This window comes from Muntiacus reevesi, chromosome 12 (genome assembly GCF_963930625.1).
Source record: "Muntiacus reevesi chromosome 12, mMunRee1.1, whole genome shotgun sequence".
Taxonomy (NCBI): domain Eukaryota; kingdom Metazoa; phylum Chordata; class Mammalia; order Artiodactyla; family Cervidae; genus Muntiacus; species Muntiacus reevesi.
The window spans coordinates 42,175,191-42,194,416 of NC_089260.1; the positions used below are offsets into that span (position 1 = coordinate 42,175,191).

The 19,226-nt window shown below is 36.6% G+C and overlaps 1 protein-coding gene across 9 annotated transcripts in view; it reads left to right on the forward strand.

Annotated features, from left to right (window-relative positions):
- STAU2 (staufen double-stranded RNA binding protein 2) overlaps positions 1-19,226 on the forward strand; it is a 298,567-nt gene that overhangs the window by 52,457 nt on the left and 226,884 nt on the right. The gene's annotated exons all lie outside the window — the stretch shown is intronic.

The window sequence follows — 19,226 nt, forward strand, 5'->3', positions numbered from 1 at the left end:
TAAAAATACAAATAATTTGCAAACCTAGAATTAAACACCTTTAATATTTTGATGTGCTTTACATTCTTCTTGTTCTTTTCATATAAATATATTTAACCAAGTATAAATTATCCTTTGTATGCAATTCTGTCTTAGTTTATGGAAGTATAATATAGGAACAGTAAAATGCACGAGTCTTAAATGTACATCTTGGTGACTTTATTATTTATGTACCTATGTATTTATAGTTTATTTGATGACCTTTCACATCTGTGTGTCCTCATGTGATCATCACCTATCAAGCTCCAGAGCATTTCCATCCCCCTGAGAGTTTCCTCACACCTATTTACACTTGGTACTCCTCCTCCCAGAAGTAATAACCACTGTTCTATCTCCATAGATCAGTTTGGACTGTCCTTGAACTTCCATCAATAGACTCCTACAGCATATATTCTTTGTGTCTGGCTTTTTTAACTTCATATAATGGTTTTCTTGTTTTGTTTGTTTTTATTTTTTGATTTTTGGGGTTCATCCATGTTGCTTGTACCTAGGTTCTACCATTTTTTTACTGCTAAATGTTCTTTGTATGAGTATATCATCATTTGTTCATTTTGAACGTGGAGTATTACACCTTCTTTTTACTTAATAGAGGTATCATTTTTCTTATCTTTAACCTTTGAAAAACATTTTTGATGGCTATATTCATATGGCTGAGGTATACTTTACAAGTATTTAGTCAAGTATAAACAAGGAATACTTGATAAATATATATAAAAAAAACACCTCTTTTTGATCGTCTAGATTGTTCCTCCCCCTTTTTTTTGACAATAATAAATAATGTTTCAGTAAAAAATCTTTACATGCAAGTTTTTGTTTACATCATTGATTATTTCCTTAAGATAGATTACTATAAGGGCAGTATTGGGTTAAAAAGAATAATATATTACCCAATTACGTTCAAGTTTATACTTATTTCTTATAGTGTATTTCATACTATTCTGACAACATTGAGCTTAAAGCAGAGTCTTGATAGTTAAAAAGTGTTATGTTTAAGTTTTTTGGTTTTATTGATAACCTGTTAGGCTCAACAGTTTTTTAAATAAATATTTATTAGTTGTCCATTTTAATTTGCTAATTTTGATTGCATTGCTTAATCTGTCTTCGGATGTTTGTGTGTTGAGGATATTAACATTAAGAATATTTGATTTTCCTGTTTTTAAAAATTGGCTTTTTTAGTTTTGTTTTTTAATGTACTCCAGTTTTAAATGTTATATGGCATAATCTATAAAATTTTTGGTGTGATTTCTCCCACTGCTTCTATGCCTAAGAAATTCTTTCTCATGTTTGATCAGTTATTTATTGATGCTTAAATTTTTTTTAACTGAGGCATAATTGACATAGTGTTGTGTAAGCTTAAGGTATAGAGAGCCCTGATTCGATGCATTTATAATGCAGTATGGGTGCCATTGTAATGGTAGCTTATAACCTCTCTCCAGTCACATAATTATCATTCCTTTTAGTGTTGGGATGCTGTTGCTTTTAAAAGCATTTTGTGTCTTTGCTGACAAATTATTACCATTCAGATAGGAGAAGTTATTTGTTTAATCAATAGATAATCTAATACTTTTTGGTGTCTTGCTTGATAGTGGAAAAATTACCATTCAAGATTCAGTCTCACTCAAATTGTAAATGGCTCATTTAAATATTGTTGTTCAAGTTCTCTAAGAAAAACTTGCGCCCCTTTCTCTTTGCTCTCCAGTGTGTCTGGGGGGGCATTTATTTTATTGTCCTGGTGGGAAGGGAGGGTGCCTCTCCCCCCCACCCCCTGTGCTGGCTCGTGTGGTCTTTGTGGTGTGATGTCTCTTGTCCACCAAGGAGCTGATTCCTCTCTTGTCTGCCTGCTGAAACCTGCAGTTGGTAACTTGCAGTCCATCTTTTCCCCTCAGGTAATGCTGTCAGAGAGTATTGACCATCTTCCTCTTGCCCTTTTGGACTAAGCTCTTAGCGCTCCTCGTCTCCTTTGGACGTTGTTCCATTCTCATCCTCTTCTGTCTAGCTGGAGCATACACTGCCAGGCTTACCAGCCCTCAACTTGGTGTCCGCCTGCATGGAAAGCAGGAGAGACATACCGTTTCTCTTATGGTTGCTTTGCTTCCCTTTTTTCTGTTACATACCCTTGCCTTTCTCATCAGTCTGAGGTTACCGAAAATAAATACAACTACTTGCCTACTTGAGCACAGCAGATAGGTTTGATCACCTGAGGTAGGAACACCTTGTCAATTTTATACTTACAAGATACTTTTCTTTTAATATACTATAATGAATATTCAAGAGAATATTATACTTAAAGCTTAATGTATTTTGATATCTGTAGTCCTTTATTTGAAGTAACGTTTTTGATTAGTGAACTTACTACTTTTAAATGAAAGCAGACTAGTGCTAAAGCAATGAAAAAATCAGACAGTAATTTCTGTCTTGAGTGAGGTGACTATTTTGATTAAGGCCCAGGAGCAGAGGGAATAAGCAGCGTGGATGCTGTGAGAGAGGGAGAACTTTGAGGCAGAAGAAGAAGCAGCACAAAGCCTGGTGCCCCAATGCTGGCCCCAGGAGGCCAGTGTGGCTGGAACAGCCTGGGCCTGGAGGAGAGGAGTGGGGCTGTGAGGACGTGACAGGAGTCAGGTGGTTTGGTGGTGGTTTAGTTGCTAAATTGTGTCTGACTCTTGAGACCCCATGGACTGTGGCCCACTAGGCTCCCCTCTCCATGGAGTTCTCCAGGCAAGAATATTGGAGTGGGTTGCTATTTTCTTCTCCAAGGGATCTTCCTGACCCAGGAATCGAACCCAGGCCTCCTGCATTGCAGACAGGTGGTTTGGTTTGATTTTTTTTCCCGTTTTAGATTTTCTGTTAAGTGAGTGCCTGCATGTGTGGTAAGTTGCTTCAGTCATGTCCGACTGCGATCCTATGGGCTGTAGCCTTCCAGGCTCTTCCGTCCATGGGATTTCCCAGGCAAGAATCCTGGAGTGGGTTGTTGCGCCCTTCTTCAGGGGATCTTCCTGACCCAGGGATTGAACCTGCATCTCTTATGTCTCCCGCCTTGGCAGGCCCCTTCTTTACCACTAGCGCCACCTTAAGATCATTGTCATTTTTCCTTCCTTGGCAACTTGCAGTTTCAGGGCCTGATTCCATGGTTGTCATAGGGCTGCGAGAATTTTTTAACAACCTCTCTAAGCTATTATGCCTTAGGCGGTTCCTATTTAATGGATCAAGTGGACTCTTCCTTTAGATTTTTGGAGAGTCTTTAGAATTTTCTGCAGATCATAGAAAGGGTAAAAAGAAAGTAAGGAAGTACTGCTAAACTACCACACCATGTTTCAACCTAAACACTGTCTGCTTACAAAAGGGCAAACCTATCCATTACTCATTAGGCTGTTAACATTATGGTTTCATATATGACCTTAATTTGCAGGTGACAACACCTGCGTGTGTGACAGGGAATTTGGAACCGAGATCAGAGGAGATGCTCTTGTCAGACTCCAGATGAATTGGTAGCTTTTTACTAAGGCAGGTTCTGAAAGGTTAAGAAGTCGAAGAGACAGGTGTCATTTAGAGGGAGTTTTGAAAAGATCTTTTTGTTTTCTGTTTAAAATAATATTATTTAATATTAGATGTTACTCATGCCTTTTTTCTTTTTTAAATTCTTTTCTGGTGAGGTTTCTCCACTTGAACTTATTCAAAGGCCTAAACAGGAGCTCATAAAAAGGTCTTCCCCCAACCTGCCTCATTTTATGTTAATTGGGGAAAAGGATTTATCCATGAGCAAAACTCTGTGTATACAACTCGGATTCTGAAATACCTGGGTCTCCCTCTAATGTACCCAAGATGTTTGAAAATGAATACATCCAGAACATCTTTTTATTTCTCATTTGGGGTAGTGTTAACTGACAGATATGAAATTGAATGCACACAGAAGTTTATATGACAGTAGAAGATGTAAGATAGGTGAACATTTTATGCTTTTGTTTATATTTTTGTAATAAAGACGGACATTATCTCAAGGAGTAGAATGAATGAAATCAGACCTCCTGCAAATAGTTGATTAGCTTTTTTGGAATTCACAGATTAAAAAAGCCTTATTGCGGGGCTAATGGCCAGAAAGCCCCCTGGGCTACTGATGGAGATAGTCAAAGGGCCACAACTCAAATTGTATTGGCTGAACATGGGCATTTTTCTGTGTGTAACTGGAAGTCTCTTGGGGAAATCTTCAGGCATGGTTAACTGTAGGGCTTTCACATTGTTTTTCCTCATTTTCCGTTTCTCTTTCTAGCTCTTGTCTCATTTTTCCTCTGCTTGACTTGATTTTCAAAGACACTGTCTTCCATTTGCTATACCTCATAGGCCACACAGCCCTTAGACTTGTACTAGAGGAGGAACACATTTTTGTTTGTGGATAGTTCTTAGAAAAGTTCCAGGTAATCTGTTCATCCCAGAATTTGTCAACCTAGAGAAACAGGGTTTAGTCCCATCCAAACTGCTCTTCAGAGCACATTTTATAGAGTTGCTCCCTGAAGGCAAAGATTCAGAGGGAAAATTATTTCCATTTTAGTCAGAGTATTTGGTTCAAGTCCTTGTTCTGATACCTTCGGTCATATGATCTTGGGCAAGGCCCTAGACCGCCCTTACTTTCCTCTTTTGCGAGATTGCACTCATTCAGCAAACATTTATCTAATGCCTACTCTTTGCCACATGTTGTGTTAGAGTAGATAATTTGGTGGAAGACAATATGGTAGACTGTAGTTGGCTAGAGGAGAAAGACAGTGAAAAGGAACTAACAGTGATAGATGTCTCCATAGAGTGCTCTGGAAACGTTGAGAGCAGACACCTCACTCAGATCGGGGAATTAAAGAAGCCTGCCAGAAGGAATTGACACTTGAACTGAATCTTCGAGGTTAATAAGGCATCAGCCAGCTGAAGAAGGTTAAAAAAAGCAATCTAGATTTTGGGAACAAGGGCAGGGAATCCTGAGAAGTTGAGTTTATTCATGGACTTGCAAGCAGTTTGATTTGAATGGAGTAAAGAGGCTGAAGTTCAGGCAGGTCGCTAACCTGGATGTCTTCAAGAGGCATGCCAAGAAGTTTAGAGGTTATCCTGGAAGTGATTGGGAGCCTTGAAAGGATTTTAAGTTGAGAGATAAAATAATTGTATATCTGTCTTGGAAATATTGCTTTTGCACTATATGGGAAATAGCTTGAATAGGCTTAAAATTTAAGGGAGAAGGTGCATTACAAGGATGCTGTAATTCAGGCTTAATGTGATGAGAACCTGAAAGTGAAGATGGAGAAGAGGGGACAGTGTCTAAATATTTAGGAGGCAGACTTGGGGATTGAATGATAGAGGCCATGAAGGATGACTTTCACATAAGTTGTAATAGCATTCACAATGAGAAGAGTTGGAGTAGACCTTTGGAGAGATGAAGAATTCAGTTTTGACTACGTTCAGTTTCAATTGAATATGAGATCCTTAAGAGTCCATTTTATCACTCTTTAAAGCTTCAGTGAAGGGCATTCGAAGATTTATCTTTGGCATTGAGGGTTTGTTGGGAGTACATATGGAAAGAGGAGTTTTAGGGTCTAGGACTTCCATAATAGGGGTGTGTAATGTTATCTTGGATAAAATGGCATTGTTTAGGATACAGCCTGAGTTCGCGTGACATGTCTGTTATTCTTTCATCTAGTATTTAGGCTTCTTTTCTCAAAGGGTTTGGTACATTGGATTGCTGTCGTTGAGAGCAGTTTCACGGCCTGCGCCTGTGCCAAGCGCCCTTGTCATCCGCTGTGCTTGGCTGGTCTTGTGTCAAGACAGTATTTGGTTGCTTTTGGCTAATGTGTCCAGTTCCTGGTCCAGTCACGGGTAGCTAGGTTAGAAAAGTTGCCTTCTCTTAGCACGTGTAGTATGAGTCACAGCAAGTTAAACAAGGAAAGAGTTTGACCTGTTTCGCCAGGTTACTTGTCCCTGTAGGCAGATCCAGGTACTGCTTGAGGTTTCATGGTCTCCTGTTTTCCCTGGGAGATAAATCTGTGAGATTTAGAACTTTACGCACAGTGATGGCTGTTAGTAGAAATTTGATAGATGAAAACAGATTTTCTGAAGCATCTGAGCTGATTTAATTTCATTATGTTAATTACCAGTAAAACTAGAAATAACTGAAGATTTTAGGTTATGAAATAGCTTATTAATTACATTTCAAAGTTTATGTTTATAGGCTGATGACTAGCTGCTAATTATTATGATGTTGGTGTACTAATTATTTTGAGCCTGTCTATACTGTCAAAGTGTTCTTTACCAGTTTGTAATGCCTTTCTCAAAAGTATGTTGCGAAGGAGAACAATTGAGAAACTGAATGTTTGTAATAATAAGTGCAGAGCTACAGTTTTGCTTTCTGCCACTAGATGGCGCTTGTGTACTGATAAAACAACGTACAGACTTTTCACTTTGGTTAATACTCCAAGGCTTGTGTTTATTGATTAGTGAGAGGTTAAATTATATAAAATTGCCAGTTTTGACCTTGCTTTGACCTGTAAACATTACAGTTTCATATGGTTCAAACTAATCGGAAAAATTTAGCTAAGTACACAATTCTAAAGCCTCTTGGATAAGTGAAATAAATCAGTTCAGTTCAGTCACTCAGTTGCGTCCAGCTCTTTGCGACCCCATGGACTGCAGCACGCCAGGCTTCCTTGTCCATCATCAACTCCCGGAGCTTGCTCAAACTCATGTCCATTGAGTCGGTGATGCCATCCAACCATCTCAAGTAAATATGAAGTGGTAAAAAGCAGGAATTCATTCTATATCTGATTTTACCTGTTGTGTATTATATTTCTTGATTTGTTGAATATATTCTTTCTCTTTTATTATATGCTTTATTCATGAACTGTATGTCAGAACCTTTCAAAATGATACTTCTTTTAAAAATGATATTTCTTTATGAAGGTATCACTTTATAGATGTAGAACTGAAAGACTACAAGGCAAAACTTTCAATACTTCCTCACATTTTTATGTAGGATTATATTAATTAAATTAGGAATGCTTTTCATTTTGGGAAATAAGTCGAAACCCATAATAAAGAAACATTAAACTCTCGTAAGCCAGAAAAGAGAATTTGAACAGGTTACCAAAGCAAAAATGAGGGAGAATGAACTGGAATTCAATGAAGCCAGGAATCAGAGAGCCAGGGAGATAAAGGTAAAAGAAGAATTATTTGGGTCAGAAGCTCTTGTCTTAAGCAGTCTTATTTAAAATTAAGAACTAATAACTGAAAGGAAAAAAAAAGAATAGGAACTACTGTACATTGTAACCCTTTAAATAAAGCAAAACTCATTGCTTGGTTAGACCGGATGCAACACTCTTCATTTTATGAAATTGAAATATAGCTTTTTTCTTTGAAGTGCAATATGAAGAGGGTCTTTCAACATCTGTTTCCCCAAGTATAGGGTAAACATCAAATTATTAAAAAATATTTTTGGAGGGTTTATGTTCTGGCTGTGATGAAATAACTGGGACTAGATTTACCCTCTCACTATAAAATCTAGAAAACTTGGATATAGTTTTTATATTATATGTGAACTGATATGATATGAAGAGAAGTTGTGGTGAGTTAAAGATGTATATTGATGTAGGGCAAAAAAAGAATAGTTAAGAATACAATAGTGGAGATAAAACGGGATCATGAAAAACTATAATCTAGAAGAAGGCAGAAAAAAGGTAGAAAAAAGGAGTAATGAACACATGGTATAAATAGAAAACAAAGAACAATGGAATAGATCTAAACCCAATTATATTGATAATTATAGTAAAAGTAAATGGTCTAAAACACTGGTTAAAAGTTAGAGTGTCAGATTGTATAAGACAGCAGGAGAAAGAACTATATGATGTATAAAGAAATCTACTATATTTAAAAATATTTTTTTAAATGTATTTTTTTATTGGGTATAACCAATTAACAATGTTGTAAGAGTTTCAGATGAACACTGAAGGGGCTCAGCCATACATATATCCATTCTCCCCCAAACTCCCCTCCCATCTAGGCTGCCACATAACATTGAGAAGAGTTCCCTGTGCTATACACTAGGTCCTTGTTGGTGATCCATTTTAAATAAGCAGTGTATGCATGTCTGTCCCAAACTCCTTAACTATCCCTTCCCTGCATCCTTCATCCCTACCCTGTAACCATAAGTTCATTCTTTAAATCTGTGAGTCTATTTCTGTTTTGTAAGTTAAGTTCACCTTTATCTAAAGAAGCCAACTTTAAATTTTAAATATAAAGACATAGATTGGTTAAAGGATGGGAAATGATATTCTATGCAATCATTAATTATAAGAAAGTTGGAGTGGATATATCAGATAAACTAGACTTCAGGACAAGGAATATTGTACAAGGTATAAATTATCAGTGATAAAAGGGTAAAATCATTAAGAAGACTTAACAGTTCTAAATCTACATGCACTTACTAACAGGCTTTAGAATAAGTAAATAGAAATACAGTACTGCTGGTGCTATGGACTGATTTTGTACCCCAAAATTCATACCCCCCAAGTGATGGTATTTGGAGATAGGATCTTTGGGAGATAATTAAGCTTAGATAGATCATGAAGGTGGGGCCCTCAGCATGGAATTAGTGTCCTTATGAGAACAGACAGCTGGCTTTCTGCACTTTGCCCCTCCCCCTATGTGAAGACATAAGAAGTTGGCTGTCTACAAGCCAGAAAGAGAGCTCTTTCACCAGAAATTGGCCATGCTGGCACCTTGATCTTGGACATCTGGCTTTCCACAACTATAAGGAATTTAATTCCTGATTAAGCCTCCCAGTCAATGGTAAGTTATTAGGACAGCTCGAGCTAAGACATTGATAGAATTCATTAACACTGTCTTCCAGGGTTATGAAACCCTCCTTCAATAACAGCAGAATATACATTCTTTCCAAGTGCACATGCAGTGTTCAGCAAGACAGGATATGCTGTGCCATTAGGCAATTTTCAATAAATTTAAGAGACTTGAAATGGTACAAACTATGTCCTCTGACCACAAATGGAAAAAGTTAGAAGTATCATAAAAATATTTGGTAAATTCTACAAATATTTGGAAATTTAATGACACATTTCTAAATAATGCATGAGTCAAAGGAGAAGTCACAAAGAATTCTAGAGAAGTATTTTGAACTAAATTAAGGTGAAAATGAAACATTGAAATATGTGGGTGCAGCTGAAGTAGTGTTTGGAGGAGAATGTATATTTTTAAATGCTAACACAAGGAAAAACAGATTCAAAATTAATGCTTTAGGTTTCTACCATAAGAAACTGGAAAAAGAAGAGCACGTTAAATATCAAAATACAGAGAAGGAAATGGGAAAAATAGGAGCAAAAGGTGATGAAATTGAAAATGGATAAACAACTGAAAAAAAATCTCAGTGAAATCAATGAAATCAAAAGTACTTCTGGGAAAAGATCTTTAACATGATAAATTTCTAGCTAGACCAACAAAAGAGAGAAGGTGAACATATATTACTGCCAGTGTCAGGATTAAAAGAGGGAATTCAACTGATATCAGAAGAATTATAAGGAAACTTGATGAATGACTTCGTTTCCAGATTTGATCACTTAGCTCGTTGGTTGGCAAACTGTGACCTGTAGGTTCATTGCCTGTACTTTTATTTGAACATGGCCATGTCCATGTGTTCATATGTTGTTTCAGGCTGCAACTGTAACAGTAGAGTCGAGTAGTTGTGACAGACTGTATATATATGCCCTGCAAGCTTAAAATGTTTACTATCTGGTTCTTTAAGGAAAAGTTTACTGACTTAGGTACAAATTTGTAAGAAGGCACAAATGACCAAAGCTGACTTAAAGACGATTAGAAAAATCTCAGTAACCCTATTAAAGAAGTTGAGTTTATTTTAGAAACTTTGCCAGAAAGAAAATACAAATTACAAACGAATTCAGTAATGATTTGGAGAAGGCACTGGCAATCCACTCCAGTACTCTTGCCTGGAAAATCCCACGGATGGAGGAGCCTGGTAGGCTGCAGTCCATGGGGTTCCTAAGAGTCGGACACAACCGAGCGATCTCACTTTCACTTTCACTAGTAATTTCTACCAACATTTGAGGAGGAAATACTGTCAATATCTCAGAAAACAAAAGAAAACACTTCCCAATTCATTTTATGAGGCCAATGTTGTCTTGTACCAAAACCAGTCAAAAAAACTTAAAGCTTGAGATCAGTATCCTTCATCATCACAGATAGAAAAACCCTTAACAAAATATTAGCAATTTAAATTCAGCAAAATTTAAATCGTACAGTACACATGATTAAATGGAGTTTATCTTAGGAAAGCATTAACCATTTTTATAAAGGTGAGAAACCATATGAGCACCTTATTAGACACAGAAAAAGCATTTGATAAAAGTCAGCAATCATTCATAATACGGATTCATCAAACTAGGGATGCAAGTGAACTTAGTCTAATAAAGGACTTCTCTAAACAACCTCTAGCTAACATTATGTTTTGTAGTGAGAGATTGATGATGATTTAAGGTGAAGTAAAAGGCAGTGATGCACACCATTTTTACTTCTGTTTAACATTGTTCTTGAGTTCTGGCAAGTACAGGAAGAAGAAGAAATAAATAGTGGAAAATATTGGAAAAGAAGAAATAAAACTTTATTTGCAAATCACATGATCATGTATATAGAAAATTACAAGAAATCACAAATCAAAAGCTACTGAAATAGAGGAGTTGAGCAAGATCACAGGTTACAAGATCAAAAAAATTACAGTATTTTTTATATAAAAAAAATCAACATTATTTCTGTTTAATAGTAAAGAACAGCCAGAAAAGTTAAAAAGCATAAAAACATATAATCAGGCTTAAATGTAAGAAAATATGTGCATAATCTGTATACTGATAGTGAAAAAATATTGCTCAAATTAAAGAACACTTGATATTATTAAGATATCAATTTTCCTAAAGTTAACATGAAGCTGTGATGCAATCTCAATCAAAACCCTGGCAGGATTTTTGGGAAATAGTAAGATAAAATTAACGTTTAAATGGAGATGCAAAGGATCTAGAGTAGTGAAAACAATTTTGAAAAGGATGAATAAATTTGGAGAGCTCACACCACCTGACTTCACAATTTACTACAAACCTATAGTAATCAAGACAGTGAAATATTGGCATGGGGAATAATATATGATCATTCCTAGGTATCCATGGGGAATGAGTTCTAGAACCCCACTCCCAGCCCCTGCAGATACCATAATCCAATGATGCTCAAGTCCTTTATATAAAATAGTACAGTTTTTGCATATAACCTATGTACATTCTCTCATACTTTAAATCATCTCTAGATTAGTTATAATCCCTAATACAATGTAAATGCTATATGAATAGTTGCTAGGACATGTGGTAAATTCAAGTTTTGCTTTTTGGGGACTTTCTGGAATTTTTTTTTTTTTTTAAATATTTTCTGCACATGGTTGGTTGAATCCAAGGATGTGTAACCCACAGATACTGAAGGCTGACCGTGTAGATCAGTGGAACAGAACAGACCAGAGGTTGGCAAACTAGGGCCCGTGGACCAAGTCTTTCCTTCTTGCTTTTTCATGGTTTGCAATCTAAGAATGTTTTTTATATTTTAAAATGGTTGAGGAAAAAAAAATCCAAAGAATGTTATTTTATAACATATGAAAATTAGATGAAATTCAGATTTTAGGGTCTGTTAGTGAAGTTTTATTAGAACACAGCCATGATTTTTGTTTGTGTTTTCTCTGTAGCTGCTGTCTTACTGCATTAGCAGAGTTGAGTAGGTATAGCAGAAGTTTTATGGCTTGCAAAGCCCAGAATATTTATCATCTGGCCCTGTACAGAAGTTTGCTGATCCCTGGAATATAAAGTCAAGAAATAAACATACCCACATATGGTCAATTTGTTCTTTTTTTTTTTCAAAATTAATTTCAGCAAAGGTGTTAATAGGCAGAGTCTATTCCTTCTAACAACCAGCGGTAAAACAGTTGGGTATCCAGATGTGAAAAAGTGATCCTCAACACTTACCTCACACCGTAGACAAAATTAATTAGAAATAGATCCTAGACCTCCATGTAAAAAGCTGTAAACTTTCTAGAAGAAAGTTTTTTGTTACTTTGGAGACAGAGATTTGGAGCACAAAGAACACAAATCATAGAAGAAAAAATGGAGATATTGAACTTCATCAAAATTTAAAACTTCTAGTACCCCAAAGTCACTGTTTTAAAAGGGCAAAAGTCTGCCGCACTCACACACTGTGATGGCCCTCTTGTCTGTGGAGTGTGTTTCTCCCTGAATTAATTCACCTCTTACCTTTAAAAACAAGAAAAGTGCAAAGGTGATGGGGAAATTCCTTGGCAGTCCAGTGGTTAGGGTTTGCCCGGCCTCTACTGTGGGGGCACAAGTTCCGTCACTGGTCAGGGAACTAAAATCCCATGTACCGTGTGGTGTGGCTAAAAGAAAAAACTCGAAAAAGCAGGACATACTGGGAAAAAAAATTGCAATACTTAATGTTGACAGGATTTGAATCCAGCATGATATAAATGAACACAATAAGACAAGTATGAGCAAAATATTTGACTAGACATTTCAATGAAGAGATAAAGAATGGCTAATGAGCATATGAAAAGATGCTGGAAATCACTGGTTATCAGGGAAATGTGGCATAAAGTCATAGCTAAAATGATTCTAAAAACAGCTTCTCCGTCCATGGGATTTTCCAGGCAAGGGTACTGGAGTGGGTTGCCATTTCCTTCTCCAGGGATCTTCCCAATCCAGGAATTGAACCCAGGTCTCCCACATTGCAGGCAGACACTTTACCCTCTGAGCCACTAGGGAAGCCTGTAAAGTCACAGCTAAAATTTTAAAAGGTTGAAAGGAATTTCCTGGTGGTCCAGTGGTTAGGGTTCTGCGCTCTCACTGCTGTGGGCCCAGGTTCAATACCTGGTTGGGGAGCTAATCCCACAAGCCATGCACCCAAAACAAGCATTCCCCCCCCCCCCCCCCCCGTAATTAAAAAAAAAGAAAGCTAAAAAGGCTGATAATACCAAGCATCAGGGTGGAATGACTGGAGCCCTCGTAATTACTGCTGGGAATATTAATGATATGACCATTCTCTCATGGTGTGTCACTCAGTAAATATACACTTACATGCCATCCAGCAGTTCCACTCTGGTATTTACCTAAGAGGAAAGAAAATATGTGGCTATTCAAAGACTTGTTCATACATATTTGTAGCATTTTTTCTTTGTAATAGCCCTGAACTGGTCATATCCACCACCAGGTAAATGGTTAAATTGTGTCATATCCGTGGCATGGAATACTACTCAGTAGTAACACTTCTGGTCCAAGTCACAATATGGGTGAGTCCCCACAACATTATGCTGAACCAAAGAAACCAGATGCATAGTGTATATGCTAGAAGGCTCTATTTTTGTGACATTTTAGAAAAAGCAAACCTAGTCTGTTGTGACAAAAAAAGTGGGAATTTCTTTTCCAAGATACCAATGCTTTTCTCTGGGTGATAGAGATATTCTGTATCTAGATTTTCAGTTCAGTTCAGTCACTCTGTTGTGTCCAACTCTTTGCGACCCCATGGACTGCAGCACGCCAGGCCTCCCTGTCCATCATCAACTCCCAGAGTTTACCCAGACTATCTAGATTTTGGTGATTGTTAAATGGATTATGTAAAAACTCATTAGTTATGAGCTTAAAATAGGCCTATTTCATTATATGTAAAATACACCTCAATAAGGTTGACTTAACAATACATTTTGTAATTCTCAATTTTCTTTGACACTAAAAATATTTCTCAGAAAGCATCTGATTTTTGCCTCTCAAGCATTTGGCTGAAACCATTATAAATGTCTTACTAGGGGCTAAAATAATATTTACCTCATAGAATGAGGATAAAATGTCTACTAATTGCTTAGCTTCTGCCTTTCTTCAATAAATGGTATTTAATTGTTAGCCTTTATTATATTGTGGGTACTGCTGTTTAGTTCCAAGTGCAGACTCGAGTTGAAATGGTAGCTGTGTGGATTTGAGCAGGTTACTCAAACATTCTCATTCTCAGTTAACTTGCCTATAAATTGGAGAAAATAAAGTTTGCCTCCTCATAGGATAGTTTTCAGGATTAAAATAACAACTCCGTGACCACACATGGCCCATTACCTTATTTTACCATAATGTTTTTATTTCCTTAAAAATAATTTAAATAACTGTATTTGTAACAGGACATTATTTTGAGAGTTTCAAAGTTTCATTTCTATCCACTTAAAATAATCAGACTATAATTCTATTATTATTTCTGAGTATGTACTTCAGAGAAGGGATGGCTGATTCTGTAATACGGATATGCATACTCTTGGCTGTTTATTGGAATTCAGTTGACCTTGGAATAATACTGTCATTGCAGCTCAGAGTCATTTCTTTGGAAAACTACTGTGTACTTCAGCAGTTGTTAACTTAGGATTTAAACGCAAACCTCAGAACACCTGTGCCTTTTCTGTAGTTGTTTTATGCACATACCACTGCTGCCTTGTCATAGCATTAGAGCCATCTGTTTTACCTTTGATCTTTCAACTTTCTCACTTTCATTCCTGAAAAATGGCTAGTCTGTGTTTTCCTGCCACTGAGTTAGTATTCCAGTACTAATAACTTGTTAATGAATTTCCCATGATACACATCCAGAACTTCATATTCTTTGGCTCTGCTGTTGAAGGCAGTCAATCAGGCAGGCTCAAGGCTCACCACGTAACTGGATTAGTAGGGTTTAAATGATCTGGTATGTTTATTAAATAAAAAGTATTTTCATGCCACACAAGTTTAACATTTTTTATGTCTCCCCCACCCCCAAATCCCAAAACAAAAAGCAGAAGTGAACAAAGCCAAGTCTTAAATTTAAGAAGTTACTTTTTATAATTCTTGCTTGACTTTTGTCTGAGTTTTGTTTAGTTGCTTTTTAAAAAATGCTCTTGAAATCCTTTCTGAGTTCTTTTTACTTTTTGTCTGTGCTGTGTAGCATTCAGGATCTTATTAATAGTTCCTCAACCAGGGGTCAAACTCACCTCCCTGCATTTGAAGCGTGGAGTCTTAACCACTACACGTTGAGGGGAGTTCTGTTTTTGAGTTCTTTATACTAAAAGCTTATGTATTATTTTCCATAAATGTGAATATAATGAAATTGCATCAAAAGAATAATTGTTTTTCCCTTCTTAAGTTCATCATGATTCTTTAGGAAAATGCAACCATGAGTTAAATATGATAAATGCTAAATTTATGATTTTTAAACAATTTTTATCCTAGTTTAGGGAAGATAAACCACATCCTCTGAGACTAATTTTATTAATCCGTTGTTCAGTCTCTGAAAATCAAGCATAATACTTAATTTCCTTTGTGTTTGAAGCAATACTGTCTCACAGATATCTTCTTTTTGTTCACTTGAACAGAATCTTGCTTCAGCAATGCATATTATTTATTTACTTGTGTTTCAAGGAAATATCTGGGCAAAATAACAGATCAATTTACAAAGCTCTTTTTAAGGCGGCATGTCACAGGTAAATGAGGGACTTTCAGTTTTCAGAATTGTGCAAGGAAAATTTGTATAAGGTTCCTTGTATTCTGAGAAACTTGAAAATTCTGAGTCTTTTTTTCCTTTGTTTTGGAGAGTTTCTCTATGAATTGAGAAGCAGTGTTATCTGCCTGGTTTTTCTCAATAATCACTTTTTATATATTTCCTTCAACTATGGGAGCTTCCCTGGTGGCTCAGACTGTAAAGAATCTGCTTACAATGTGGGAGACTGGGTTCGATCCCTAGTCGGGAATATTCCTTAGAGAAAGGAGTGGCTACCCCTCTCCAGTATCCTTGCCTGGAGAGTCGCATGGACAGAGGGGCTGGTGGGCTACAGTCCTTGGAGTTGCAAAGAGTCGGACACGACTGAGCAACTAACACTTAATGATATTTAGTGAGGGGTTTGTGAAGTTTTTAACTTTAATTGGACTTAGAAAGAAATTGAAGTATAGTTTTTAATGCAAGTGCTGTGACTTTTAATAATGAGAGTTTATGTTATATGTTTATAGAAGTTTATGTAATAATAGGACTTCTTGGAAATGGAATATTGTGTCTAGTAAATTCTGGGCAAGATTTGGGTGATCATCAAAATAGGGCATGTTCCAGAGTTTGTTTTTATGTTGGTGACTGGAAACTTAGAATGTATTTTCTCATAGAAAGATTGTGATAAATGGTGGCAAAGTTCCCAAGATAGCCTATAAAAACTCATTTTCAGTGAGCAGCGTACCTTGTAAATAGTTCTAACTTCAAGGAACATGTTCTCCTTAATACCACCTGATCCATAGTAGTGAGCTTCTTGCAACTCTAATAGTAAGTATCAGAAGTAGAAAAGAAAGGCGCTGATAGACAGAGGGAGTTTCCTCCTCCACGGTTTTAATTCAAATTGTTTATTAATGGAAACAAATTTAGTCAGTCCCAAAGAAGAGCCTTAAGGTTGGCCATGCTTTCAGTTCAGTTCAGTTCAGTTCAGTCGCTCAATCGTGTCCGACTCTTTGCGACCCCATGAACCGCAGCACACCAGGCCTCCCTGTCCATCACCAACTCCTGGAGTTTACTCAAACTCATGCCCATCGAGTTGGTGATGCCATCCAGCCATCTCATCCTCTGTTGTCCCCTTCTCCTCCTGCCCCCCAATCCCTCCCAGCATCAGGGTCTTTTCCAATGAGTCAACTCTTCGTATGAGGTGGCCAAAGTATTGGAGTTTCAGCTTCAGCATCAGTCCTTCCAATGAACACCCAGGACTGATCTCCTTTAGGATGGACTGGTTGGATCTCCTTGCAGTCCAAGGGACTCTCAAGAGTCTTCTCCAGCACCACAGTTCAAAAGCATCAATTTTTCGGCACCCAGCTTTCCTCACAGTTCAACTTTCACATCCACACATGATCACTGGAAAAACCATAGCCTTGACCAGACGGACCTTTGTATTAAGAGAAGGCTTAAAGACAGGAGTAGGTTAAATAACCAGATGTGAAAACTGAAGAAAGGAACTGAAGATGAAAAAGTGATAATGGCATTCACTTTTGCCAGGATATTGTGGCTAAGACATGCCTTATAGCAGTAGTATGAAATCTAATGTTTAGTGCATGTAAAGTTGTTAAGGAGTGGGGATGGCATGCTAGACCAAAACAGTTCCCATATTTTGTAGGAAAATTTCTGCTTTATAAGATAAAATCTGCATCATCCAAATTTGTTTCTGTGCAAGGGTTCTAATTTCCCCATCTTCTCCATACTTTTTTTTTTTTTTTTTAAATAATAGTCATCCTAATGGATATGAAGTGATCCCCACCAATTTTAAAACCACCTCTCAATTCCTGATTCTTGTCTGGGGACATGTTCTTTCTCTGATTCATTGACACAGGAATATATTTATTAGTAAATTGATTCATTCAATATGTCAGTGTCAGTCAATGAGAGCTCTTGAGGAGCAACATGGTGGTGAACATGAAGATGAGTAAGGCATCACCTTTATTCTTGAGTTTATAACTTAGTGGGAGAGGGTAGATGATTATAATTCAGAGTGATAAATGCCATGACAGCAATTACCACATACACCTCAAAAATATATTAGAGTGTTTTAAGCTTATTTATCATTAAGGTAAATAAGGCACACCATCTCCAGAATTATTCATCATTGTCCTAGAGGCATTAGTTGGTGCAGTTAAGAGAGAGAGAGCAATTTAGAGGTATAAGTCTTAGAAAATAATTGAAACCAAGAATTCAGCAAAGTAGCATGATATAAAATTATATCTAGAACCAATAGCCTTCAAATATACAAGGACTTATAAGTAGCCTTCCCTGATGGCTTAGTGGTGAAAAATCCACCTGCCCATGTAGGAGATGTGGGTTCGATCCCTGGGTTGGGAATATTCCCCTGGAGAAAGAAATGGCAACCCATTCCAGTATTCTTGCCTGGAAAATCCTGTGGACAGAGGAGCCTGGCAGGCTACAGTCCTTGGGGTCTCAAAAGAGTTGAGTGACTCTTTTGAGTGACTAAACAACTTAGTGACTAAAACAACAACAAAATAAATACAATGATAGAGAAAACTCCACTTACAACAACAACAAAAAGGAGAAAGCACTGATGAATAAACTTATGAAGAAGTGTGCAAAAATGCATGAGGGAAACTTTAGAGTACTTTTAAAAGATATAAAAGTAAACTTCAGTGAATGAAAAGGTATTTTTTGTGTGGATAGGATGGCTCAACATTATAAAACCCAGTTTGAAAAGTAAAGTAAATGAAAGTACAGAGGAAGAAATAAAGAAGATAAAAACAGAAATAAATGAAGTAGAGAATAGAGGAAAGTAGATCTAATTGATAAAACTGTGATTTTTAAAAAATTGACAAAATAGACAAACCACTAGCTTGCTACCAAGGAGGTAAAAGGTAGAAAGATGAAAAAAGAGAAATGACAGAGAGTAACCATGGGAATGGGGAAAAATCTGAACGAATTACAAGAGACTACTTTGCAGACTTCTGTAAAAATATTTCTAAAAACCTAGATTGTATAGATAATTTCTCAGGAAAATATTTTGCACCAAATTGGCCCATTAGAGATAGAAAGCTTAAATACATTGATATCCACTGGAAAAAAATTGAGAAAGTTAATAAGCCCATAGAAAAGCAACAGGTCACGTGGTTTCACAGGGCAATTCTATCCCCCAAATTATCAAAGTCCAGATAGTTTTAATGTTGTATTGACTAGACAATAGAGAGGAAAGGATAGAGAGGAAAGTGGAATTTCTTTTTCATTAGAAAACAAATACAACATTAATACGTAATCCTGGCAAGACAGTGCAGAAAAAGAAATTGCAATCTAACATATAAACATATGAGAAAAAAGCTTGAGCAAATAGATTCTGATACCAAATTAATTAAAGTGTATAACTTTTAGAAAAGCTTGAGTTGAATTCAACCCATTTATTCTAATGTTTTCATTTTTATAGCTGTAACTGTTGACAGCTCTGCGGTTTCCTTGGTGACTGCCTTACAGGTGTGCCTTAGATTCTATCATGTAGTATTTTCATTATTATTTTTGTTAACGATTCTATAGTTCCAGTTTGTGTTTTTTCTTGTTATAAAGTTGTTTTACTAAAGGTT